Below are 21169 nucleotides of genomic sequence, written 5' to 3'. Positions count from 1 at the left end.
CTGTTGGTCTCATTTGTCATAGTCAATTAATCCTGTTCTCTGATGCAATTTATTCACTTCACTTGGAAACCTCCATACTCTCCTGAATTTCTTTCTTCCTTACTAGACATTTCTGTCCTTTGCTGGCCCTCCTCATTTGTCGGCCAGATTGATGATGTCACTTTTTTATTGTATTGCCCTGGTGCTGAGTCAAATGCTGTTTTTCTATACTGATTAATCAGATCATGTGATTTTTCTTCTTTTGGATTTATTGGTTGGTTTTAAAATGTTGATCCAGTATTTATTACATGTCTGGAAAATCCCTCCTTGTTATGGTGTATAATTATTTTTATACATTACTGAATTTTCTTTGTTAATAGTTTGTTAAGGATTTTTATATCCATGTTCATGAAGGATATGCCATGCCTTCTTTCTACCAGTCAGCATTTTTATATTTGTTCTATAATATAATAATACCCAAGATTGTAAGTTATACCTAGTGGGAGGAGTAAGGAAAAATACATGTACTCTGCCTTCCCAGAAGTTGAAGTTACATCGCAGAATTTTGAAATTTAAAATTAAATGTAAGGTATATCTGCAATTTTTATAAGTATATGTCAGGCCAGTAAATAAAATAATTTATCTTGAATTCATCATCTCATTTACTCTAACCAGTAGATTCTATGGGATTTTATTATTACTACTGTGCATGTTAAGAAAATAGTGCTTATAAAGGTTATATCAGGTCAACAGTTACAGAAAAGACAGGATTTGAATCTAGAGAAATTGAGCTCAAAATATGTTTTTTAACCACAACACCGTCCTGCCTTAACTTATTTAAATGATGACTACAGTTTAATAAGGCATTTATATTTTAATAAGAGAGTTGAACAAAAGGGGTCAGTGTTATTTTTTTAATATACATAAGAAAATAATATATGTAAGTGTAGACATCCTATAAAAGAATCTCTTTGGAGACAAAAATTTTAATAAAAATATTACAGTTATATAGTTGTATTAGGCTACATTACCAAATATAATTAAGCCTATCTTTTTCTCCTAAATATATGTATAATGCATTTAAACGCAAATGAGGTGTTTTGACCTCGCATAAAAAAGCAAGCTTTAAATTAATGAATACAGGTTACAAAGCTGGATTTTATATTAATATTTACAAAACACATTTGTATTCTAACTAGAACATATTGTAACCTCCAACAATATTGGAATGTCATCTTTCAAAATATAGTAGTTTTTAATTGCTCATGTAAATAATTGTGTTTGATAAAAATGTCAATAACCTATTCTATAAGTAATTTTTTCTAAATTCCTTTAGGTGATTATCAATTTATAGGTTAAAATTATTGTTCAGTGTAAGCAAAATTAAATAATATAAACAACTTTAAATAATATAAACCACTGGAGTATAACTCTTTGAAAGTTATCTTTTAAAAAGCAGTTATAGTTTTCTTCATATTTCTGACTATTCTCAAGAATCAGTAACTTTGGTATTTATAAAAATAATAGTGTTCTCTCATTTGAGTATTTACAGTCTTTATTTGTGGTTTGGGTATAAGAGGCCGCATTTGACTTTTAATTTTCCTCTTTATTCCTCCACATTTTCCTTCTTTTCTTTCACTGTGCATACTTATAATTTTATGAGGTAGATTTTAACAGTAGGGTGTATAAAAAATAATACATATATCTCATATTCTTGATACATATATGTGATTCTAAACTAAAATTTGGGCATCCTAATTTATGAGGCACATATGATTTTAAATAAAGTAGAGCTATTTTTAGAAAAATAAACAGAAATCTTGTTTGAACAATAATTTTATTAATGTTATGATGATAATTAAGCTTGTCCCATAGTAGCTTAATATATTTACACGCATTCACTCGTTTACCAAGCATGGGTTAATGTCAGAAATAATGCTAATCACTGGGGGTATAATTATAAGCGACACATATTTCCACCTCTAAGCCTTCAGAAGATTCTTAGTCAAAGGACTAAATGTATCCCAAAATAACTTACTTAAAATCATTTTTAAAGGGCCTAATGTGAGTATATATTAAGTATAGCTAAAAATTTTGGTTGGTTTGTTTTAACCAGAAATAAAAACACCATGCCATCATACCTCATGTACCACTCCCTTCCAGGGACGACAAGTATTTCGTATCCCCCAGTTGTCAGATGAATTAGGCAAGAACAGTTGCCTAATGCCATCTTCATAATGATATGTATGGGAGCCAGATGTTTTCTACTGTTTATAAAAGAGGTCTAGGGAAGATAATAATAAGTTTCTACTCTATTTGTCACTATAGAAATATATAGACATGCCTTTCCATACATAAAACTCCTTTATTATATTACACACTGGCTTTATCTCATGTAACCATCAAAATTACAACAAAATACTCTTACCACCTGCCAAAAAAAGAAAATTTTCAAAGTGCAAAGTCATCCTCGCAACTTCCAGCTCCAATGTATCAGTCTCGAATCACCCGTGCCTGAGTCATCAAATGCATCTTACAGGATTTCAGGGGGATGCTTTGATTGTTAGAGGAATGAAGAATGCTATCAGATAAGGGCAAATCTGTGAAAGAGGCATTTGAGGATTCACAGTCTTTATTTGTAGTTTGTGTATAAATATAAAAAATTCCAGTGTTCAATAGCTATATTGTTTTCATACATTTGAATTATCAACATTGAAACATGATACTTTGCTTGATATTTAACATTAAAATACATATACCTGACTTTTAGTGATATATACATCAGACATTATTCTCAGTGCTTTGCATGAATTATCCTATTTAATATTCACAGCTACGCTTTGATATAGGTTGTAGTATTGTCCCCAGTTCTCAGATAAAAGACATGGAAGCCAGAAAGTTGAAGTTAAATAAACAAGGTCACAGAGATAGGGCACAGTAAAGCCACTTAAAAATACAATCAAGTAGAAAGATGTGTCATGAGTAATAAATCATCTTTGTATTTATTTGTATGTGATTTATAAATCATCTGTGTTTTTAATTACATGGACGAGGATATATATGTACTAGTTATTCTTCCACTATAGGCATCAAAACTGACCCACAAGTAAATTAGGGAAGAATTACTGAAGAAAATTGGTGTTAGTTCGTTTTTCTTTCCTTTTCTTCTTTTTTTAATCACCAAAAAACACTTCCAGCAATTTCTTTTGGTGAGAGACTTTCTTTATTTGTCAATATTTCTCAATAGTCCAGTGGCCAACATAATTCTTGGCATCTAGGACTGTGCAATAAACGTTTGTTGCTCAAATGAAGGGCTTTTCTTCAGGAGATATACTAAGGCGATCACAAGAGATAAGCATTGTAGTATTTGCTGATTACCTAATTGATATAAATACCTACAGTATATAGAGAGAGACAGAGAGTTAGAGAGAGAGAGAGAGACAAAGATAAACCGCTGCTTTGCATAAAGAGCAAAAGAAACATATTTCAAGTTATTTATATAAAATGTTAATCTTAAATATATTAATTAAAAATGATATTAAGTCTATTTTATCATGATTTCCATCAGACTTGAGTGCTAGAGAGCTGCCACTCACCTCTATGTCTAGGTGTAGATTTATTTTCATCATAAATAATTTTATACCATAAGAAGACATAGTATAGGAAAGAAAACTAAAGGCAAATCAGTGAAAAAGGCCTATTTTGATTATGTAGAATGTTTTTTGGCTTTCTCATTCCTTTGAAAGCAGTTACAAAGTTTAAATAAAACATTAATAACAGGTTAAAATTGTTATATGTAACTTATTCTTAATTTTGACATTGATTTATCTATATCTCTCCCTACAGTTATAAAAATAGTATAAAGCATATTCACCTTAACATATCGTTGACATCTTCATAGAGTTTAAAGGGTATTACAAGTTTATTTGTCTTCAGCTCCAGGTTTTTCAAATACATTTTGAAAGAAAGGTAAGGGAATCATTTTTCCCCTGTCATTGCCTTAAAGACTTATGATTACATACTCAGTCAGTATCATTTTTTTTATTTTATTTTTTTTATTGAAGGCTTTCAGATAAGTTAAAAGGAAAAAAAACAAAAAAATTCTTGAAGGGACTAAAAATCAATGCTACTCACCATCGGGAATGGTGACTAATTCTGGTAATTACTTGTAAAAGTTCTTATTGTTGGCAGCGGCACTTCAACTTTCTGTCTATAAAGCATTATTTGGAAAGATTCGGTCACATCAGTGAAAAACAATTCTGAAATCATGCAATTACAGAACAGTTTGAAGCTTATCATCAATGCACTTGAAAACAAAGGATTTTCAGCTTGCAGTGCTCTTTGCTATGAAACCAATCAATGTATCTTCTAAGTTACAGTCACTCTCTACAGGGCTCTTCAAGAATATGATACAAGTCTTAAATTCTCCACTTCTGTTGTGTCTGTGTGTGTGTGTGTTTCTCCACATTTGATTAATCATAGTGGTGTAAAATACTAGATATTCAGAAGACCTCAAGTAACTTAAGAACATGGCCCGCCAGCCAGCTTTATGTCTAAAAACTCGTGTATTCCATTCCATGCTCTGTTCAATAGGAACCCCCAAGTGAAATGACAAAAGAAAGCATGTCTGTCACACTTATCAGTGTTCATGCCACATAGTAATTGGCAATATGGACATTCAATACATACTTGAGTAACAAAATGAATTTGTTTTGGTTGCTAAATTCTTACATTCTCTTTTTTCCCTACATGTCTTTCAAGTACTTCCTGATGCAAGACAGATAGAGAAAATATTAAGCATAGGTAACTGCATAGTCATTGACCAATCAAAACGAATGCTAGTATGATCAGAAGCACACAGTCCAAACCGGCAAACCAGTCCATGTCAGCTGACTTTACCATGTTTGCTCATTATTTTTACCCCATTTTGCTTGTCCATCCTACATTTGTTTTATGTCTATGCTGAGCTCTGTCTTGCCATTTATTTCTCATATATTCCTTGTTCTCTGATTATGTGAGATGTCATTTGCTTATGTAACATTTTCTACTGATTATTAACGCATAATTAACATGCAATAAACTGCATATATTTAAAATGTTAATCAAATAAGTTTTGAGACACCCCCCCCCCACACACACACACACACAGAATCCACCATCACAGACAAGAAAAGAAAACATTTCTATCACCTCCCAAAGTTTCCAGGAATTGATTTGTCATGCTTCTCTCCAACCCATTGTGAAACTCCAACAAGGCAACCACCAAAATGATTTTGTCACCAAGGATTACATTAAATTTTATAGTGGTTTATATTATTGAATATACCATGCATACCATTTTTGGTCTGGCTTCTTTCACTCTGTGTACTTATTTTGAAATTTATCCATGTAGCTGTGTACATTCATTTTTTGTTGCTGAATAATATTCCATTTTTATGGATATACCACAGTTTTTAATCTGTCAGTCAGTATTTGGATCTGATTCAAGTTTGTTTATACCAAATATAGTTGCTATGAACATTCATATATATTTTCTTTTTTCTTGGATAAATACCTAGGAATGGAATGGTAAGAGCATGTTTATTTTTTAAAGAAGTTGACAAACTGTTTTCCAAAGTTGTTGTGCTATTTTGTGTTTCCACCAGCAGTCTCTGAGAGGTTCAGATGGTCTGCCATCTCAACAGCACTCTTTATGGTTAGTTTAATTTTAGCCATCCTAGTAGGTAAATAATGGTATCTTTTGTTCTAATTTGCATTTGCTCAAGAACTAATGATATTGTATATCTCCCATATACTTCTCATTTGTACATCTTCTTTTGTGAAATATTTGTTCAAATACTTTGGCCATTTAATATTGGGTTGGTTATTATCTTATTATTAATTTTTGAGGTTCCTTACATATTCTTAATACAAGCCCCTTATCAGATGTATGAATTGCAAATAGGTACTCTAGTCTGGTTTCTCTTCAATAGACTCTTCAGTTATTTCCATGTCTTGGCCACTGTGAATAATGCTGCAATAAAAATAGGGGTACATATATCTTTATGGGTAAATGTTTTCAGGTTTTTCGGGTAGATACCCAGAAGAGGGATGCTGGGTTGTATGGTAACTCTATTTTAATTTTTTGTGGAACTTTTCTATACATCCTTTTTCTACTCATTTTAGTATTGATTTATATAAGACCTTAATGAAGAAGCCTCCACCCTAGTACCAGGGAAATTTGAATTGTAATTGTAATATAGACACAAGATCCTATAATCACTCTTTATATAGAGTAACTTCAACCATGTTTTATTGCATATTTTATTGTTTGTTACTGGTACTATGGGAAAAGAAACCTAGATTTCTCGATACATAAAGGAGCATATGTTTTTGTCACTCTGAAACCTATTTTTCACAAGTTGCCAGCCCACAAATTAGAGTTATATTGAACAACATAAATGCTAATGTTACCATGGTGACTCCATTCACATGACAGTTACCAGATTTTTCTTGCTTTTAAGGTGACATTTAAGTCATTCTGAAAGTAATCACACTAGAGCCAGACAAGGCCTATGCAAATTGAAGTGCGTTTGACCATATACAGAGGGTCCCCAAACAGTGTATAAACATTTTAGGAAAGGAAAAAAAAAACTGTATTAGAATTATACTGATGGTAACCACTTTGAGCACCTTTTGTAATTGCAGAAGTCAAATGTGACTTGTATTCATCTTTTGTTATCGGTATATATATTACAATTTTAATACAGTGTTTTCCTTTCTTAAAATGTGTATACATTTTTTGGGCACCCTCTGTATATCAATAAAACTTACATAAATGCAAGTGATTAAATATCTCCATTCCCCATTGTGGGTATGACCAGGTTTGTTCATTTGCTAAACTATCCTAAATGTATTAAAGATAACTATATTTATTGTACTATATCAAAATATAAACTTTATTAACAATAATTCTTAAATTATTACAATGTATAATTAATGATAAATTACTACACACACACACACACACACACACACACACACACAAACACAGAAATCCCTCAAGAGATGTGCTTTGAACCTAGGATTGTAAACTTTGAACCTAGGATTGATTTATTTCGTTTGCTTCTGTAACTTTAAATACATAAAAAGAGTTAAATGAATCATTTATTTTGTTTGATTCATTTAACTTTTTTCTGTATTTAAAGAATTATTAAATAAATAATCAATGTTAACATTATTTGACCTATATAAAAATTACAGAAAGAAGGAAGACTTTTTTCGAGCATATCCTGGTATGTTATGAATATACTCCACACAAATCTGATTTTACTAAAATATTCATGAAGAAATGTAAACTGTATAGTATCCCCATATTCCGTATTAAATAATTGAGTTATTTTTCTTATTTCAAATGTTGAAGAATTAACATTTTAATTTTTAGAAATAAAAGATTGAAAGGGAAGTTAGGAATCATGAAAAGTCATGACAGCTCATTTAGAACTTTGGGATAACAGAATAGAGAACAGTAAACTTAAAGACAATACAATAAAATTATCTAACATGAACAATGGGGAAAAAGGATGAAAAACAAACAGAGAATGAACAACCTATGGGACAATGTCAAAGGTACCCAGATGCATGTAATGAAAGTAAGTATCAATTGGATAGGAGAGAGAGAAAGGAACATAAATTATGTTTAAAAAGTGAATGGCCAAAAATGTGTCAGATTTGATGAGAGACTTTTAATCCTTAGATCTAAGAAGCTCACAAATAACCCAAATATGATCATCCAAATAGGATAAAGACAAAACAATTCACATCTAGACATGCCATGTATAGCTGAAACCCAAAGAGAAAATTTGGAGTATTTTGGGAAAAAAATAAAGAATAATTAGTACATGGGAGTAATGCAATTACAGCCTACTTCTCATCAGAAACATCGGAGGGCATTGGGCAATAGAAAAACATCTAAAACCCTGAAAGAAAAACAAGCCATCGACCAGGAAATCTGTGTCCATGAAGATATTTCAGAAATGAAGGTGGAATAGGACATTTGCCAATAAACAAAAATGGAAAATTCATTATTAGGATACCTAATTGTTTAAAAATCCAGAATTACAAGACTGGATAAAAGAGAGAAGCCAATCTTGTGCTGTTTATAAGGCTCTTCAGACTCAAACCACTTTGGTCTAAGTTTTGCCAGGCATCACCTTAAATCATTCAAAGATCTCATCAAAGGGCCTTACACGGACACCATATGGTTTATCATATCTCACTGCAGTCTCTGCAGTGGCTATTCATTATTCATTGTTTCGTGAAAGAAGAATCATTCAAAGTTCACTAACATTTCTATGTACTGCAATCTGTACTTGTGTTCGGCTGTTGAACTCTCACCACAAAAAAATGACATGCAAATATCATGCCAATTTCATGTAAAGAAAATTGTGACTATTAAAAATGATAATTCCGTGCTCGCTTCGGCAGCACATATACTAAAAATGATAATTTTATAAATGATAATCACCCAAGGTTTGCTCCAAGAAGATTTGTGAGCTGGGATTTAATCTTTTGACTTTCTACCTGTAGATTTTGTACTTTCTAAAAGTTAGTGTATTGCCCTTGAATGGTAAGAGTTAGAAAAGACATCTATATAATATTATTTGTAAACACTAAATTTCTAAACTTATATTATCAATAAATGCCTCACTCCTGAATTAAGAGCTGGAAGGAGTCCTAATAATAATTAAAAATTATAAAGTATCAATTTGAGGACTATAAATAACAAAGAAAATTGTCTTCAAAATTGGCTGTGCTTTTCCATTTTTAATTTTTCTAACTCCCCCATCTATTCATTAGAAAAGTGTTTCAATAAGATTTGATTTGGAAGCATGATGATAATGAAGGTCACTTGTGTAAGTGTTCCAACTCACACCACATATTTCTCTGTCTTAAACTGTGATCCTAACATTTGCTTCAGGCCACATTCAAAACTGCGCTGAATAATCATTTCTACCTGTAACACTTTTTCTAATTGGTAAAATATGTCCTCGTCAATTGGGCTCAATCTAAACTATTTTCAATTCATTAACTGAAAATATGGAGTTGATTTTCCCCAATTTGCCATACATTTTCCTTAACTCATTCAAATTTAAAGTTAAACCTGTCTTTCAAAAAAAAAAAAGAATCATATCACAAACCAATAGAAATCCTGATTTGCAAATCTTATTGAGGACATTTTCAATCTTATTTATCTGACAGTTTGGGGATGACACTACCGCATTGAATATAAAGAAATAACCTAATTGCTAGTTACTGCTAAAATATGGAGTAGAGTTAGAATTCCAGCGGGTAACTTGGACCTTACACTCAAGTTATTGGAGCAGAAGAGGACGTGCTATGCATATCTTGTCACTCTGCATGTTCATGTTTCGTTTTGCTTTTGCTGTTTTGTTTGACATAAGAAATATAAACATCAAAATTCAGTTGGGATTTGGTGGCTTTTGCCTCAATTCTCTCTTACTCTTTTTTGTCCTATACAAAATTTTACCATAATAGCTGAAGTTTCATTAGCCATTCTGAGCTTTGAGGTGAATTTGGATTCCAAAGTTATGCACCAGTGTTGGTACAATAGAAACATAGTAGGAATTTGGGTCCCTGATGACCACAGAACATTAATCATAGACAACTTTTATTCTTGTTTCTGTGTTAAAGATGGACGGCTTTATCATGTTGAAGTGATTTGTTTTGGTTTTACATTATATGTATCTAATTTTAATATAAAAACAGAGGAACTCACATACGATGAGGATAAAATAATTTTAGCCCCAGAGTTTTTCATAGAAACATTTGATGCTAAAACATTCTATGAGGTTTATGATCTTCAAAGACTTTAGAAAAATAAAATGCAGACTGAAATACATATTTTCTTGTAAAATTCAAAGGCTACAGAGTCATTTATAATCATAAATTAATTTAAAAATTCTAGCAGTCATCAGGTTTCCTTGAACAAAATTTGTTAAAAAATAGGTGGAACAAAACAAGTAGTTTGGAAATAAAAATAAAATAAAATGGCTGGTGGTTCCTTTAAAAAGCATTTAGCTTTTACTTACCTTGCCTTTGGAGTCAAATTCATAAAATGCTCTTTGAACCCAAAGTCCATAAGTTTAATACCTATGTTTTCTTCTATGCAGTTTATTGTTTCAGGTCTTATGCTTAGGTCTTCGATCCATTTTAAATTAGTTTTGGTACATGGTGACAGATAGCAGTCCAGTTTCATTATTTTGCACGTGGCTTTCCAATTCTCCGAGCACAATTTATTGAAGAGGCTGTCTTTTCTCCACTGTATGTTTTTTGCTTCTTTGCCAAAAATTATTTGTCATTTTATGTGGGTTTATTTCTGGGTTCTCAATTCTATTTCACTGGTCTGTGTGTCTGCTTTTCTGCCAATGCCATGCTGTTTTGAGTATTGTTGCCCTGGAGTACAAGCTAAAGTCAGGGAGTGTGATATGAATTTGACTCCAAAGGTGAGGGAAATAAAAGCTAAAATAAATGAATGGGACTATATGAAACTTAAAAGCTTCTGCACAGCAAAAGAAACCATTGACAAAATAAAGAGGCAACAAATTGAATGGGAGAAGATTTTTGCAAACAGCGCCTCCAATAGGGCACTAATATCCAAAATATAAAAAGAACTCATACAACTCAACAACAAAAAAACAAATAACCCAGTTGAAAAGAAGGCAGAGGACCTGAAGAGACATTTCTCCAAAGAAGACATACAAATGGCAAATAGACATATGAAAAAATGCTTGACATCACTAATCATCAGAGAAATGCAAATAAAAACCACAATGAGGTATCACCCCACCCCAGTTAGAATGACTATCATCAACAAGACAAATAATAACAAATGTTGGAGAGGCTGTGGAGAAAAAGGAACCCTCATACACTGTTGGTGGGAATGCAGACTGGTGCAGCTGCTATGGAAGGCGGTATGGAGGTTCCTCAAAAAAATTAAGAATAGAATTACCGTACGACCCAGCAATCCCTCTCCTGAGTATCTACCAAAAAAATCAGAAAACCTTTATCTGTAAAGACATGTGTACTCCTATGTTCATTGCAGCTTTGTTTATGATGGCCAAGACATGAAAACAACCAAAATGTCCTTAGATAAATGGATAAAGAAGATGTGGTATATATACACAATGGATTACTATTCGGCAGTAAGGAAAGATGAAATAGTACCATTTGTGACAACATGGATGGATCTTGAGATTATAATGCTAAGCGAAATAAGTCAGGCAGAAAAAGTAGAGAATCAGATGATTTCACTGATATGTGGTATACAAAACTGAAAACAACAAAAGAAGAAGACAAGCGAATGAAGGAAGAAAAACTCATAGACATGGACAATAGTTTACGGGTTACTAGAGGGTAAGGAGGGAGAGGGGTGGTAGAGGAGGGTAAACAGGGTCAAGTATATGGTTATGAAAGGAGAACTGACTCTGGGTGGTGAGCACATAATGTGAAATATAGATAATGTATTACAGAATTGTCCACCGGGAATCTATGTAACTTTATTAACAATTGTCACCCCAATAAACTTTAATTTAAAAAAAACACACAAAAAAAGAAAGAGTATTATTACCAAAGATTGAGAAAGATAATTTTTTAATGAAGTTATTTATCAAGAAGACATAAAATTGTTTATGGACCTAAATATTTATGGACATCAAAGAGAGTGTTCCAAAGTACATAAAATAATAATTAACATGATTAAGGGATAAGTAGAGATCATTGTCACCTGTGAAGATAGCAGGGAGGTTGGCAGTTACTCCCCCCATGAGGATTTTTTAAAAACAAATCTTAAGTTTCCGGGAGAAGCATCAAGGCCAGTCACCTGAAAGGCACAGACAAAGCCTGTGGATAAAGGAAAGTTAAAGATAAATTCCCTACAACAGATGGAGAGGCAAGAATCTGTCTTGGACCTATAGTCTATATTAATATTAGAATAGTATTTAAATGATATGAGCCATATGATGTGTCTCCCAGAGCTGCAGTCAGTATGGGACATCTCCACCCAATACCAACTCCAGGTTTAAGGCTGAGTTTGAGCAACACATGGGAGGGGGTGTGGGAATGCTGAGAAAGACACCCACCCCCAAGGCACAGGTGCACAGAGCCTTCCTAAGAATGAGAAAACAGAAGATGACCAGAAAGAACCAAAAAAACAAAAAAACAAAACAAAGAGGAAGGTGAATCTGCCCCCTTCCAATTAACAAGTGCTATGCAAGCTAATATTAAGGAGGCCAAACGTGCATAAAGAGATTCCCAACTCTGAGAAAAACTCACCAGCACTCCAGCTTCTGCTTTAAGCACTTAGCCCAGTTCTAGAGGTATTTGAAACCTGTCACATCTGGAAAGCAAGAATAGCCAGAACAACAACACACCGTAACAACATCTGTAACAAACCAGCACAATTCCAGACTATGTTGGCTCAACTGTCCATTCTAATGGTCTGATGGAAGAATACCTGTGTGCCTCACCACGCTTCACATTACTTACCATAGCTTTTAGCATTCTACTGCAATAACTGGCACTCAAGAAACATTTGTGAACATAGCAGAGTGAGAAACTAAATCTTTCTGTTTCAAGAGATAATGTGACTAACAAAGTGAGAAACTAAAAAATTACCAAGATGGTGCAACTATCAGACAAGGACTGAAAATAACCATCATTATTGTCTTATAGTATCCAGTACAAAAGAGGGCAATATGAAGGCACAGATGAAGAATTTCATCAGAAAGTAGGAAATATTAAAGATTCAAGTCAAAATTCTGGAAATTAAAAAAAGTAACTTTAGAAATGAAACAATTTCATTGACTAGCTCATCAGTGGAATTGAAACAGCTAAGAGAAGAATCAATAAACTTGAATAGGAATTAATAAAGTCAGTAGAAATGACCCCTCTCCCCCCCAAAAAAAAAAAACCCACAAAGGGAAAAAATGAGTTTAAAAAAAGAGAGATAGACTATTATCTTATCGTCTAATATATAGGTAGATAAAATGTCAGGATGAGGGGAAAAAATCAATAGTATTGGGAAGAAACACATTTGAAGTGATACTGGCTAACAATGTCCCCCAAATGGAGAAACGTCTTATCTACAATAAGAAAACCACAATTAAATATAAAAGAAAAATAAATAAATTGGACTTCATTAAGACTTTGAAAATGTACCCATTTAAAACACTGTTATGAGAATGAAAACCAAGGCAAAGACTGGGGAAAAAAATTGAAAGTCTCATACCAGATAAAGACCTTATATCTAGAAAATACAAACTCTTGTAATAGTGAGAAATAAAAATGAGGCAAAAGTTTGAATAAATGATCCACCAAAGATAATATTCAGAGGGCAAATAAACACATAAAAAGATACCCAGCATGATTAGTGAAATATAAATTTAACGACACTAAGATACCGTCAGGACTGCCTGCAAATTTGGGGGGTGGCGGGCTGCTACACAAGCAGTTACCTCTGGACACAGAGGAAAGGTAGACTGACTGGAAGGGGCACCAAAGGAAATCTCTGGGTTGATTACAGCATTCTCTACCTTAATACTGGTGTGGTTAAGACATGCGTTTGATTTGTCAGAACTTCCCAGTTGAGATACGAGCATTTTAATGTGTCTAGTTTTACCCTTTCTTTTCTCTGTCTTTCAAAACAAAAAACAAACAAACAAACAAACAAACAAAAACACAAAGCTATAAACCAGGGAGCAAAATATTAAACACAGTCCCTGGAATCCAGTTCTATGTATTGAATCTACTTCCAGAGATGAAATGGCTTCCAGTGTAAAGTCATCTCAAATTCTGTTCCATGCGCTCAAAACAAACAAACAAAAACAAAAATCTTAATTTTCAAACAACCGATCCGTTAGATACATTTTGGAAACCATTGACCTTGATCAATATAATCATTGAATTGATAAAATAAATGTTGGGCAAAGAAACAGAGTCACAATGACGATATGATAGTGCCCCGGGAATTAAACAGGTGAGTATGTGAATGTCGCAAATTACTAAGCAGTAAGAACCAAACAATTTGCCTGAGCGACTGTTGATGAACACTTTAAATTAATTGTACTTAGGAGTAAAACAACGGTAGCATAGCAGCCAGAACACTGTTGAAGTTTAAGACCAAATAATATGCGGCTTACCTCCTTGACCCCTCCCCTCCTTAATTTTCACTGACAAAGGAAAGAGCATCCTAAGAACCCTGTAATGCAGCCAACTCATACATCTGTCACGTTTTTGACAGTGCCATTTCAGTTGCTCATGAAGGCGAAAATTACCATTTTTTTTCTTTTTCTGGCAGTGCATTACAAACATCTACACCTACTTTTAAATAGCACATCATTAGCATAAGCCCAATTATTTGAAAACCTCAGAGAAGAACTTGAATAGAGAATACAGTCATAGAATTTAGAAACAATCCTAATTATTTCAGAAGTGTATGCTTCGCCCCCACTGAAAAAAAATTAGGTGCCTTTTCCCCCGAATTATTGCAGTAAGTTAGAATAGACTGCCCCAAGTCAAAAATGTGTGTGGGTGTGCGCGCGTGTGTGCCTGTTTATGTACAAAAGGAGTATCGTAGTGGATAATAGTATAATACATTTAGAGTAGTTATGGCAGAATCTATCAGATACTCACAAACAGTTATTGAAACGTAGGTCATGTAGGGGAGGATAAATATTTTTTTCTCTGCCCTTCTGAGTTCTTAGCTGAGACCCCTATAATAAAAGATTAACAAGAGAAAAACAAATAGAAATGTATCAACATGTCTACTTCATGTATATTTGGGAAATACCTGGGGGAAAATGCATACCTCCCTGAGATTGTTTAGAATTCAGGATTAAATGTCTTTATAGGGAAACTGGGGCTGGCAGGGGGCAGGGGGCCATTATAAGCCTCTTAGGGGAGAGTGAAACGATTGGGGAAACATGACTGGACCCTGAGAAGAATAGATTGGAGGTATGATAGTGTTTAAAGATAAACTGAGGCATATTAAAAAATAAATAAATAAAAATTTATTTGAATAAAATGTATTTGAGTGCAGCAGTGCAAAACTCAAGTGGTTAGGAGAACTTCCAGAACAGGAGACATGGGAGAGACAAAGTGCAGAAGCAAACAACGGCAGTTATTGATTGGCTATAGCTTAAAGCCTCGTTGGCTGTGATTAGTTGTCCTTGGAGCTTTGACTTCTTAAGTAGGAGGCATTTACAGGCTTAGGTTCTTGGTTCACTTAGTTACTCAGGCCGTCTCAGCGTTAGAGCCACATCTGTCTAATGGCCTCCTTGTTTAATTAATTTAACAATTGTTTGAGGCAAAGTTTGCCTGGGTGTGGTGTGGACTTCCAGACCCCTCTCCTGTGAGAAGAGTCATCTTCCCTGGTTGATGAAACTCCCCATGTCGGGAGGGAGGGATGGGGATGTGATAATTGAGTTCCCTTTGGAGGATCTGTGTTTAGGCAGAGATGGGGAGTGCAGAGAAAGCATCTCCTGCTTTGACTGTTTTTCAAGTACGTTCAGCTCCAAATAATAAATATTCCAGAGCAGCATTATTTTGAGGTGGCGTATTCTGCTACCCTTCAGCCTTTAGGAAAAAGGTAACCTTTCTCACTGGTGCGTTAGGTGATAATTTTGTGACATATATGTTAATGGCTGATGCTGCATCTCCTGTCTGAGAACTTTCTATATGAAACATGCAATTGGTCTTAATTATACATGGATAAACATGGATAAACATGGATAAACATATGAATGTTTGATTCTCATTCTTTATTATACTCAAATACCTTTTCTGTTAAAAATCAAACAAATTAGGTCTTTTCCCCATATCTGATTCAGAGAAAACATATAGAGAGCAATAGGGCTTCATCCATTTATTCATGCAATTAAAAGCTTTTGTGCGTGTGCGTGTGTGTGTGTGTGTGTGTGTGTGTGTGTGCTAAAGACAGATGACAGAAGGAAGAAGAGAGCAAGGGCTCTTGCCAACCTGAAACTTACAGTCTAGAAAGGAAAATAAACATTAAAAGCAACATACAAAAAAAATAGTACCTAATCCATGAAAACTAATAGGAATGAAAAGTACATACTGTCAATGAGGGTGTAATGACTGGTGGATGCCTTGTTTGAGTGACAGATAAGCAGTGCCTTTCAGGCTGAAATTTGCAGGATGAGCCCCTGTGAGCTGTGCATCCAGTAGTATGAGGAAGAAGGGGCAGGCACACAAAAGCCCTAAGGTAGGAAGTAGAAATGAGTCTTTTGGGGATGAAAGAGATTGGGAAGATTTTCAGGGAGTAAGGGTGTTAGAGATGCCTTTTTAATATGTCAAATAGGTAAGTAGATGGTTAGGCCACTTGGATTAACACTTTAAAATGAGACTATCAGAAAGCAAAGGAGAATTGCATTGCTGCAGTCTCCTCTGACCAAGAAAAAAATGTATGAGTTTACTAAAACTATGGGAAAATGTCATGAAAATACCTTTTACTGGTTCTGGACCTCACAGAAGGAGTTTGGCTTGTGCCCTTTCAAATATCCCTAAAGAAATGACTACACTGAAAATGCATATTAGCTTTCAATGCTAAAATAGTTTTGAATTAATTTATTGGTATGTTGACACTCAAACCAAACAGACCCATTTTCCTCTTGCAGTATTTTTAAGCTTCCAGTGGACTTATCTAGCAGTTGTCACACATTTGTATTACGTTTAGAAATGTCATCTGAATATTTAGAATCATAGAGGAACTGATAGCGGAAAAATCAAATGATTCTCTCCTGAAAGAAGAACTTGCTGCTGCCAGGAATTTATGATTTGGACTTTAGAATGGATGGATTGGAAGTAATTTCTGTCCAAAACAATTGACTGAGAGGTCAAGCATATTCCCTTAAGCCGTGGTACCACAGCGTCATAATAAAACCCACTGTGTTCTGGGCAAACAAGGTCATGACTTTCTACCTAAAATCATATCCTTGGGAGTTGTATTTCCATTCTTTAGTCATTGGCTTAAATTTCACTTAGAAGAAGTAGTGACTTAAAATGGAAACAATAACAGAAGATGGAGTTAAGTATGGTTATAAGACATTTATGAGGAAAACGTATGTTTTATCAACATCCAGGGAAAGCATCAAAAATGATAAACCTCAACATACATATGTGAAAAGACAGTATTTATGATGCCAAAGTGACGTAGAAAAAAGCATTATTACACTTTGTTTTTCACTGTGACTTCTCTGGTGTCTGCATCAATAAGCATTATTTACTATTACTGTTCAGTTAGCATTATTTCAGGTGATTTGAGGAGAGGATTTGGTCCCTGTACTGGATATTTATACTTTAGTTAGCTAAATTATACTCATGTAATAATAGCAAAGGAACAGGAAACAATTTGAAAATAACATACAGAATTATAGTTTAGTACTAGACAATTTACTATATCAAGTACTAAGTGGTATAAATAGTAAAACTTTTAAAGCATCACAGAAAAGAGTATGGTCCACTGACAATCATTTTAAGGAACAATACAACAATTAGTCAAGTGTAACACATGTACTCAAAAGTGTGTCTGTGTGTGTGTGTGTGTGTGTGTGTGTGTGTGAGACCTCTGGATTTTAGAAGTGCATCTACATGGCAGTTTGGAATAAGAAATCGCTCAGGACTAAGTGTCAGGAGACGTGCTAAAGTCACCGCTCAGCTAGAAGGGGTTGAGTAGATGTGGAAGTATGAGTGACAGTATGATACCGTTTGATAGATATGAGGAATACTCATAGGTATCTAGAAATAAAAAGATTTCAAAATGAAATCTACAATGATCACCAAAGAGGGGGAACAGAAGACAAATAATATGTGTTTGGTACAAGATGCAAGCATTCCACAATCCAGGAATACGAGGTGAGGCACAGAGCCGAGAAGCAGAAATTTAGAGCCCGGCCTAGGAGGCTGATGATAGGGCATCAATAAATGATTGATATCGATAGAAGCTCTAGCTAGCCAGTCATCAGGAGGCAAAGTTCCATAACTAAGGAAGTTGTACCCTGTACTTGGCCTCTTCATGAAGGCAAATCTCTGTCTACTTAACTCTCAACTGTGGCCGTTATAAAGGAAGTGTGCATGAGGCTTTATAGTAAATGAGAACACGCTTTATGAATTGGCCAACCGGGGTGCAATACAAAGCTCCACCTCTTAGTAGCGTTGATATTTGGGACAATTTACTTAATATCTGCTGATATGAGCCTCATCGCTGTAGGAATGTTGTTATACCTACCTCATAAGTTTGCTTTTAATATTAAATAAGAAAATGCATGTGAAATGCTTGTGTAGTGTTCAATGGTTGGTAATTGAACAATAAATATTTCCAGCTTCCCTCTCTTTCAATGTTTATATTTTTGCCCAAGAGAAAAGATGTTCATTTCTATCTGTTTCTGGGTCTACTACCTTTTCCAATTTGTCATCATCTCTGGACTGGAAAACTATATAAATATCCGATGGCTTCTCTACATCTAGAATTTGACCCCTAAAATCCATTCACACAACAGCCAGAGAGAGCCTATCATAAAAGAAACCACATCATCTCCACTAAATTGCATGAAAGCTCCCCAAGGGCTCCACTTTGCCCAAAGAATTAAAGTCCAACACCCCTCCCCACACCGTGAACAGACCCTTAGAGAGCAAGTATTTTCCCCCACTTTGACTATATCTCTACCCCTCTGCTCTGCTTTCATATAATTTGTTTAGAGCTCTATGAAGTTTAATTATACAGTATGTTAGAATACAATAAGCCCTAATGAAAGAACAGCTACAATAAAAAATCGAAGACCCCACAATGAAAATTTGAGGATTTGAAGTCTAGTGTTGTTATCTGTAGGACGAGTATAAGAATTAACAGGTGTCCAGATCTGAGGAACTTTGTGAAAAATTGTAAGGATTTTCACTTTAACCTTGAGAGTATAACATTTGCAAGGTTTTAAATAAATGATTGACATAATCTAATTTAGTTTGAAAGAAGCATCTAAAATACTATGTTCAGAGTAGACTATCGGGAGTTTAATAGAATGAGAATGACCACTGGGAAATTTCAGGTGAAAAACTACTTGGACCAAGAGGCTATTGGAGTAATTAAAATAAGAAATTGATATTGATATAACTGATATATATAGAGAGAACATATATATTTTCTTGATATAATATTTTATTCATCCATATCTTTATTTGATATGTTAAAATCTCACAACTTTTGCTTTTGCTATGCTATTTATTTACAAATATAATTAGCATAAATTATCTTTTAAATATGTGGAAAAACAATGTTTTCCACCTGCCGTTTTCTGCAAAAATTACTAGCCATAAAATCGTTTTCCAATTATAAAGGGCAAATGATTGATATTGTTTCAAATGAGACAAATACACAATTTCCTTTTCAAACATTATGTTATCAAAATAATATTTACCTCATAAACACAGAACCTCAATGAAATAAATAGGCTGACACTCATTTTAAAAATAGTATTCACTACATTCCTCCCGTTTTTTATGATAATTTTTATTTTTGAGACTCCAACGAGACAATTTTAAGAGGGTAGATTTATAAAAAGGGGAGAATATATTCACAAACCCGACCAATGTATCTGACAGCTTCAATATAGCGCTCCATTCATGATCATTTGGGTATTATATTTGCTTGTCTATTAGAAATAGAGAAAAGGTGCCAGTCACTGAAGGATTTTGTTAAAATAACTGTTGGATTAGCATATTAATGATCACAGGAGACAGATATAAAATGTCACGAACTATCTGAAAAGAATAAACAAAGGACCAGTACCATACCTCATTATTTGTAGGTTGACTGATAAAATTTTATCACAAACAACAGCAAAGTGGTATGCATAAATTACGAAATCATATGCACTCATGAGAATTAAAGGGGCAATCTTATTGTGATTTTTTTTTGGTAATTCATTTACTAAAGAAATCAAAGTCTAGTAATAATTCTAGATTACTTTCATTCTATCCCAATTTTGAGCTATTATTCGGATTTTTAAATGTAGAGAGGAGGAGTTACTGGTAGGATGGCTGCTGTGTTAAATCACACAGTATTATGGTTTTTGGGGTGTAAATATCTATTTACGTAAGTGATTTAACATAAATATCTGGAGATCTCTCATGTCATTGATTTTTAAGATTCAGAGTAAACACAATATACACTGTAAATAAAGCTTCTGAATAAGTACATACTATACACATGATATGCTAATTCTTGTCCTAGTACTTATAGCTATCACAGACATAGTTTACAAGTCACTAGGCATACTTTATTTCTTCTAAATTGCTGACTGTAAAACCTGCTTTATTTAGTATGCTGAACAATATTTAAATACTTTATTATTGTCTTTTAAAAGCATACCATACCACAGGTAAAATTTCAAAAAGGGAATATGTGAATTACATGCTACATATTCCAATAAATTCCATAAAACGTCCAGTACAGGTAATTTATCAATATATCAAACTTGTTCTCATTGGTCTGTGTTCTAGGGCATATCTATATTTGTAGTTTACTGTTTGTTTTGTCAAGACTTTTTTTAAAAAACATAAAGTGCCCCTAACTAGGTAAAGCAAAGTGATGCTCGTGTTGACTAAGCAGACATGGACTTTTTTATCTGTCCCGTTAAAGGCAGTTCACATCGATCTGTATTCATGCTCATACTCAGTTGCCTTATACCCAGACATATAGATACGATGATAAAACAGTAAGATCCACGGATTTTCTTGCATTTACATTTTAAGATGTAAACCACCGTGCCTTCATTTTATGTGCAGTTATATTCACTACCAGCATAACTTGTAATGTGTCCACAGGCTCCTGAGAAGTGTCCTTGAACTTCCATAAACAGGGCCCAGTGGCATCCAGAATGGTACTGTCCATATTAAAATGTAAATGAACCCGCAGTAACTGCAACCAAGATCATTTTATACAGGTGTTTAAATATAAGAAGACCTTAAAATCGATCCTTCAGGGAGATGGCATGTACCATAGTTGCTGACTTGCATCTAGGTGTAATGCTTTCTATATACGTGGTTTTATTGCTCTTGTGTGATATGCACTGAACTCTCCTGAAAATATCTTACCAAAGGAGTATTTCATCCCCCCCCA

The sequence above is a fragment of the Rhinolophus sinicus genome, chromosome 4, assembly GCF_057876585.1.
Source record: "Rhinolophus sinicus isolate RSI-liver-muscle chromosome 4, RSI-T2T, whole genome shotgun sequence".
Lineage (NCBI taxonomy): Eukaryota > Metazoa > Chordata > Mammalia > Chiroptera > Rhinolophidae > Rhinolophus > Rhinolophus sinicus.
Note: the sequence above shows the minus strand (reverse complement) of the source record.